The sequence below is a fragment of the Salvia miltiorrhiza genome, chromosome 4 (assembly GCF_028751815.1).
Source record: "Salvia miltiorrhiza cultivar Shanhuang (shh) chromosome 4, IMPLAD_Smil_shh, whole genome shotgun sequence".
Taxonomy (NCBI): domain Eukaryota; kingdom Viridiplantae; phylum Streptophyta; class Magnoliopsida; order Lamiales; family Lamiaceae; genus Salvia; species Salvia miltiorrhiza.
In genome coordinates, this window is record NC_080390.1 from 39,260,340 (window position 1) to 39,268,511 (window position 8,172).

Below are 8,172 nucleotides of genomic sequence, written 5' to 3' on the forward strand. Positions count from 1 at the left end.
GGTAATTTTTTTTAAGGGTTCATTGACACGAGATGTATTATTCAGTTTTATAATATGCATTGTTGTATTTTGCAATATGCAGGGTTCATTGACACAATATGCATGCATGATATTTCTCGCCACCCCAACCCACCCCCCACCTCCAACTTCCCCGGGTCATTTTTTTTTAAATTTTTGTAAAAATATTTTGTTGAAAATTAATTTTTTTGCAAGGTTCATTGACACATGATGCATTGTTTTGTTTTATGATATGCATTGTTTTGTATTACAAAAAAATGAATTTTCGATAAAAAAAAAACTTAATTTTTTTAAGCGGGGGAGAAGGGTGGCGAGAAATACCATGCATATTGTGTCAATGAACCCTGCATATTGCAAAATAGAACAACGCATATTATAAAACTGAACAATGCATCTCGTTTCAACGAACCCTGCAAAAAAAGAATTTTTGACAAAAAACAAATAAATTAAAAAAAAATTGGGGGGGGGGGATGGGGTGGGGTGGATGGGGGGCAAAAAAAATCATATTTGTCAAAAAATGCAATGTATTTTTACAATTTAATGCATTTTTGTGTGTAAAGTTATGCATGTTTCTGTGTAATATTATGCATGGAAAATATGTCAGTTTCAGAGATCTTTAAAAAACAAAAACAAAAAAAATTAGATTTCTTTTTAATATTCAAAAATTATATTTCAATTTTACCTCTGGGCAGATTTTGTCTTGGAAACTCCTTGCCACGTGTCACATTCTTAGTGTGCCACATGGAGAAAATGTGTGATCTATAATTGGATCTATATATACTATCTAAGGAAAGGGTTCTACCGGAACTCAACCATGTAATACCATGTCTTTAGGTAGTACTCCCTCCGTCCACCACAAATATTCCTAAAGGTGAACGACACATGTTTTAATAAAAATGATTACTATATTGTGAGTGGAGAAAGGATCTCACTTAAAAAGTAGTGTTTATAATGATAATTAATTGTATTGTGAGTGGAGAATAGATCCCACCATGTGATAGATAGTTTTCAAAAATAGAAAGAGATTAATTTTTGTGGATATACCAAAATGGCAAAAAGGAACTATTTTTTGTGGACGGAGGAAGTATACGTACCAAATATGGACCACACATTTTGTTTATTTGGCACACTAAAAATGCGGTACGTGACAGAGCCTTTAAGTACCAAAAATGCAGTAAGGTAAAATAAGAATAAAAATTTAAGAAAAGAAAACAATGTATCCAATGGCCACAGAGGATACAGCGAGAGCTGCATCCGGCAACCACCATGATTACAATGTAAATATGCATATAGTTAAACATAAATATGCATGATGTTGCACACATATGAATAATTCTTAATTTATTATCCGGTGAGTCACCTAGTATAACTCTTGATGAGTTCGAGAGGCCGTCGGGTCGCCCAGATTAAGAATTATCAATGCATATTTATGTTTAAATATACACATATTTTTGTTCAGCTATATGCATATCAAGACGGCAAGTGGGTCGATGAGCAGAGGCGAGAGGCGCACCCACACATCTGCTACGGTTCGCCGGGTACTTTTTTTTTTTATCTAAAATTTGTTCCTTGTATTACTCCATATTTTTGTATCTTAAAACGCCTATGTCATGTGTCACAGTTTTATGCATCCACGTAAATAAAATGTGTTGTTCAAATTTGGTATTGCATATTAACTAAGGTTTGAGTACTATACCTGATCTTTTCTTATATATATATATATATATATATATATATATATATATATATATAGGGAAGAGCTAAAATAAGAGCATTTCTTAAGATATAAAATAAGAATCATTTTCAGCCCTTAGATCATCAAGATCTACGGTTGATTCGTAACCTGTTGGATGGATTTATGGTCCTCAGTTCGAATCCCAAAGGTAGCAAAAATTTATTTTTCAAAATTCATACCTTTATACAACGAATTCATACGTATTCTACATAAAATTCATACATTAAAAATTGCTCTTATTTCTTATTTTAAGATATGCTCTCACGGTAGCCCACCCCTATATATATATATATATATATATATATATATATATATATATGATCGAATGGCTTAAAATATGGTTCTCCGTTCTTATTTTATTAGTGGTTCTTATTTGAACCTCTTCCTATATTTATATATATATATATATATATATATATATATATATATGTGTGTGTGTAAGAGAGAGAGAGAGTTTGAATCTATGTCATATATGAGCTTTCAATCGCCACTTCACTAACTAGACTAGCTATATATGTCATAGAAATTGCAGTACGATTTAATATTTTTGTCACGTAAGACTTTATGAATTGAAGAGTAGTTTTTGAATCTTACTTACTAAAATACATGCGTGCCTAGTCAAATGAAGTCATGAAAGCGAGTTGTCATATAATTTAGAAACTCATATTAATTTTAGTTTATATATATATATAGATGATGCTTAAAAACAAGTAGGAATTGAGATGGGCTAAGCAAATTGCAGAGAGGGAGCAAATGGTCCATAGGCGTGTCTGCTGTGTGGGTGAGTGATGAACTTAATGTAAGAGTCATGTTAGTTGTCACCACACAGCATTAAAACATAGTACGAAAGAGGGAGTAGCAAATAAAAAGATACAACATTAGGTTATAGTGCTACTCCCTCTCTCTTTCTATCTAACAAACATACACACACATACATATGGATAGTTACATATAGGTGTATGTACATATATAAACACACACTCACTTTGGGAATGGGAGTGGGGCCACTCAAATAAGAGAAGTTCCACATGCCTTAATCTCTATTCTTCCACAACAAACCATGTGGCCTCCATTCTCACAACATTTCATCCCAATTCTTTCAAATATATGATGCCCTTTTGGTTACTACAATTTTCCGCTTCATGTATCATGGCGTGACAACATGTTTCGTCATGTAGGCTAATTACGTGTTTTTTTTTTCATGAAGATAAAATTGATCGAAAGATTTAAAGCAATGTTTTGAGAAAATGAGTCTAACCTAACTAACTAGATCACAGTGTGTTGGTCTAATAAAAAAGCGGTATGGTAAACTACTATAAAAATTGGGTTAATTGTCCGTTAAATACGGAACTTTCGTTGAATTCTAATTTTGTAATTTGTAAAGTTGCGTGAGTTTTTATCAAATTCTAATTTCACATGCAAATTTTAAAAGTTAGCGTACAAACTTTAGAATGTAGCGTGACAATTATTGAATTTTGATCAAATTCTGATTTTGTATACAAACTTTAAAAAATAGCACAATAATTATCGAACTATTGATATTATCTTATTTTGTTACCAATCAAGATTCCGACCAAATTTACTATATATTGACTCAACTAGCCTTATAATATGATTTTGCATAATTTCGAGTAGTGGTTGCGATGTGCCATCATAGATATATCGTTTCATTTCCCTATTAATTATACCACGTTAATTATTCAGCTAGTTATGTTAGCATTAAATTTGGCCGAAATCTCAATTAATAGCAAAATCAGATTAAATAAATAGTTCAATAAATTATCAAGTTATATTTTAAACTTTATATTCAAAATCAGAATTTAATGAAAGTTCAATTATTATCACGCTACCTTTTAAAGTTTGTATATAAAATTAGAATTTGATGAAAATTTAGTAATAATCACGTTACCTTCTAAATTTTATATGTAAACACTACTAGAAAAACGCTCATAGATAACGGATTTTATCCGTTATCTATGAGCAAAAAAACTGTTGTGTATAGTGGTGTTATCTATGATACGTATCATAGACAACAGTTTAAAAACCGTTATGTATGTGAGAATAGATAACGGTACGAGACGCTCATACATAACGGTATGAAACCGTTATCTATAATGATTATACATAACGGTTTATACCGTTATGTATGAGGATTTTTCCGTTATGTTTTGTATTTTTTTTGTTTTTTTTCCTATCATAGTTAACAGTTTTTTTTCTATACATAACGGTATGAAACCGTTATCTATAATGATTATACATAACGGTTTATACCGTTATGTATGAGGATTTTTCCGTTATGTTTTGTATTTTTTTTGTTTTTTTCCTATCATAGTTAACAGTTTTTTTTCTATACATAACGGTATGAAATCGTTATCTATAATGCTTATACATAACGGTTTTTGCACCTTATAACAGTTTTTTTTACTTCTTATAACGGTTTTTACACCTTTTATAACAGTTTTTTTGCACTTTATATAATTATAGTATATTTTTAAATTTTGCAATTTTTATAAAACGACAAAATGATATAATCAACAATAACAATATTATACATCATCCAAAATATTCATACATTATCATCCAAATATAATGAAAACTTCACATATATTCTATTTAGCTAGATGTTTAATTAAAAAATATTACAAATGCGCGCAACTTGCTAGACATTTGAAACGACGTTCTCTGCTTCAGCCTTCTCGTTTGTAGTAGTCCTCATAGCTCATCGACTCCCATCTACTTGATCCGCCAAGATGATAAACTCAATCACAATAATGAACTGGAGAATTAAAAAAATCCGACAACATGTGAGTTACATAAGTAATCTTCAAGATCTCAATGTTCTATCTATATTGTTAAAATGAGAAGAAGATTACCCTGCATCAACACGAGCGAGTTCACCTGCAAAACATAGCCAACCCGAGCTTCTTAAATAAAAGAAATATGAAAGAGATATTTCAACTCTGCTCTCTCTCACAACGTTACATATATACCGTATAGTTGAATATAGTCCGAGGGAATGAAGAAGGGAATAACTGAAACATCAATTACTTAGCATAATTTGAATCTGAAATAATAAAGCTAAAGGATATAGTAATCTCAGAAGAATGCAAATACCAATAATTGCCCTGTCAACAACGAACTATTCTGCTTAATAGTAAAAGGAGAATTAGATGAATCCACAAATAGAAATGAAAAGGTCTAACCAACAAAATAATTTTGATTGTATAACACATCCCCACTACATCTCTGTTTGTGCTTTATGTAGCTTTGCAGTTGGCACTACGTGCTTTAGAAGCTCTTCAAGAGCTGCAGTTGACATATTCTTTTTGTTAGCAGAAAAGACTCTTGCAAATATAAAACAAGGTGCAAATTAGAAGGAAAAATGCAAATTGCCTCACAACATGTATTTATCTTTGCAAATTATACTTGTATATATAAAGGAGCATTTCCCACACCATAGGTGTTTCATCACCTTGCTGTTGCCTGAAAAATGAGTTCCAAATGTTCGTCAATACAAGATTGCAGGGTAGCACTTTCATGATAGTAAATCATACAGATAAATCATAAATCTAGACAATTTAATTCAATAATAACTCATGAAGCATGTTATTTGGCCCTGCTAGTGTTACACCATGATCACAGAACAAGAACCAATTAAGAAGCCCCATCACATAAAGTATCACTGGCACACCATGTATTGCCTCACCCATGCTATACAAATTTCAATCAATTTAGCATCCACTTTCTAGTTCATCGGATAACAAAAACCATTCTAATCCACCTTATAATCTAACCAATGTGAAGAACATTTTTTTTATGATATCTCCCCCTTCCAATGAATTAAAACAAGTCATGTAAAGCCACATCATATCCATGAAAGTGAAAAGTTTTGCTTTAAGGATCTCAAGAAAGAACAAACCGGTGGAGCAACTTAATTTGTCTGAATTAACTATACGTATCAGCAGAAGCCAAAATCAAATTAAGAGGCAATAGTCCATTCGACATTTTCTCAACAACATATTTATGAGTTTGCCTAACTAATCTATACATAAATTTTATAGATACTGAATTCCACTTATAGATACTGAATTCCACCTACATATAATCAACTTCCACCAAACAACACTGAACACTTCCAAATTATACTTGTATATACATGATAAGAAACACATGAAATAAGAAATACAACACTATTTATATAGTAATAGAAAATAGACGCATCCATAGCTTACCTGTCTTATGTGTACTGGAGGCTCACCTATTGAAGAGCAGATGGCAGCAAGCTCGGCCTCAGCATCAGCAATTGCTTGCCTCAGTTGAGCCCTACACTTGTTTGCCTGATCTACATTTCTCAAGGACACCTCTAAACATTCTCGTTCGAGCTCAAGCAACATTCTGTCTTTTTCAGCATCAGATTCCCCAACCTTATCCCATATTATCTGACAGTTATAAGGAAGATGGCATATGAACATCAATAACAATTCATTTCTAACAACACCTGCAGATAGTGTAACTAATAGATAACGCAACACCTGCTGACATTAGTGTAAGCATCTTGTTTTCACCTGCTGACATTTTAATCGAACAACACCTGCAAGTAGTAGCCAACCAATAAAACACTAGCAAAATGAAATTATTCTACTTCACTATCACATTTTGATTAGCTAACTCCAACGCAGCTAACACAGTGCAAAAGGAAATAGAATAATTCAAATTCGAATAAAGATCATAGGGAAAGATCCGAATCTGAAAATTTGGGGCTTTCTGTAAAAAAAATTAGGGCTTTTATTTTCCAGTGGGGATTGGGAAAATTAGAGACGAGATAGAGAGGCTAATCTTACCAGCGGCGGCCTCACCGGAAGCTCACGGCCGAAACGTCAGATAGAGGATGAGAGGAGAATTAGGGCTTTTCCCCTTTCCTGCCTCAATTATGTGGAGTTGAGAAGAGAACCTGCCGTAGAACACCATCGGCTCGCCGATCCTCGAACCACTAGCAGCGATGGGCGGACTCTAGGTCACGCAGTTCGCCGGTCTCCCTGAGATGGCGACGACTGGGTTGAACCGAACAGAGGGGGCTTTGGGCTGCGCTCGGAGGCGGCGGCCTTCCCGCCGTGCGGTCGACGGGAATCGACAGGGAGGTGGCTGTAAGATTATAGATCTAGGATTTCAGGCGCGGTATGGTGTGCGTGCATTTGAGTCAGAGAGAGAGGAGATTAAGAGGGAGACGAGGGAAGTGCGACGAGTTTGGTGGCTGACGTTGCTGCGGCCGGGGAGGACAGAGGGGGGGCGTGCTTCTATGGCCAGAACTTGCCTCGGCAGCGGCAGCGACTATCTCTCAAAGTGGGAGAGATCGCGAAGAGAGAGAAAGATTTGGGGAGGAGATGAGACGCAGCGAGGGTGGGCGGCAGCGGCGCGACGCAGCGCGACAAGGATGGGCGGCGACGGGCTGGCTCAGGGCAGCGGCGCCGGCGGCGGAGTCGAGAGGGGAGAGAGAGAGTCGAGAGAGACCGTGAGGACGAACAAAACTAGGGCTTCTAGTTTTGGGGGTTAATTTCTAAATTTCCTAAATTTTTTTCTTTTTTTTTCACTTTTAATATTCAATTTATGGTATTTAGATTTTTAATTTAGATTTTATATAAGTGTTAATAAAATAAAAAAAATGTTATGAATTTTTTATTTTTCAAAGTCTATATCTAGGAATAAATTCAAATTTTAGGATAAATAATTTATTTGTTATTTTTTAATATAATATAAGATAATATAATATTATTTTAAAAAAATTAATAAAAAAAATTATACATAACAGTTTTTAGAGACGCTCATACATAACGGTTCAAAAACCGTTGTAAATGACTCTTATACATAACGGTTCAAAAACCGTTGTAAATTACTGTTATAAAAGATGGTCATAGATAACGGTGGCACAACGGTTTTGTAATACCGTTATGTATGCAACTTATAGATAACGCAAAAACATAACGCATTTGTTCAAACCGTTATCTATGCATTTAGACAACAGTACATAGATAACGGTTTTACGCAAAACCGTTATCTATTCCTAAAAGTGCGCTCATACATAACGGTTTTTGAAAAAAACCGTTGTCTATTCACTGTTATGTATGTAAACTTTTGTAGTAGTGAAAATCAGAATTTAATTAAAATTCAGTATTTTACCGCCAATTAAGCCTTGAAAATTAATTCAATACTAAACTCCTCTATCTATTTCAAAGTCGTACTAGGTACATTTTTATTGTGTAATTTTGTTGGACTCATTCTTATCTTCATACATTGGTTCTCCATCGAGGTTCACCTAAACAAATATTACACAATATTCTCTACTAGAGGATTTGATGCATACTAAAAGATGATTCAATTATGTGTGTCGCTTCTTTTAATTTACCAGAATAAATCCAAGTACA

The 8,172-nt window shown here is 33.8% G+C and overlaps 1 long non-coding RNA gene across 1 annotated transcript; it reads right to left on the reverse strand.

Moving 5' to 3' along the window:
• Positions 1–4,281: 4,281 nt before the first annotated feature.
• LOC131021581 (uncharacterized) lies at positions 4,282–6,333 on the reverse strand. Its single transcript, XR_009101002.1, has 3 exons — positions 5,986–6,333; positions 4,627–5,236; positions 4,282–4,529 (listed from the first exon to the last, which is right to left on the reverse strand). It is a non-coding gene; the product is annotated as an uncharacterized LOC131021581 (long non-coding RNA).
• Positions 6,334–8,172: the final 1,839 nt, after the last annotated feature.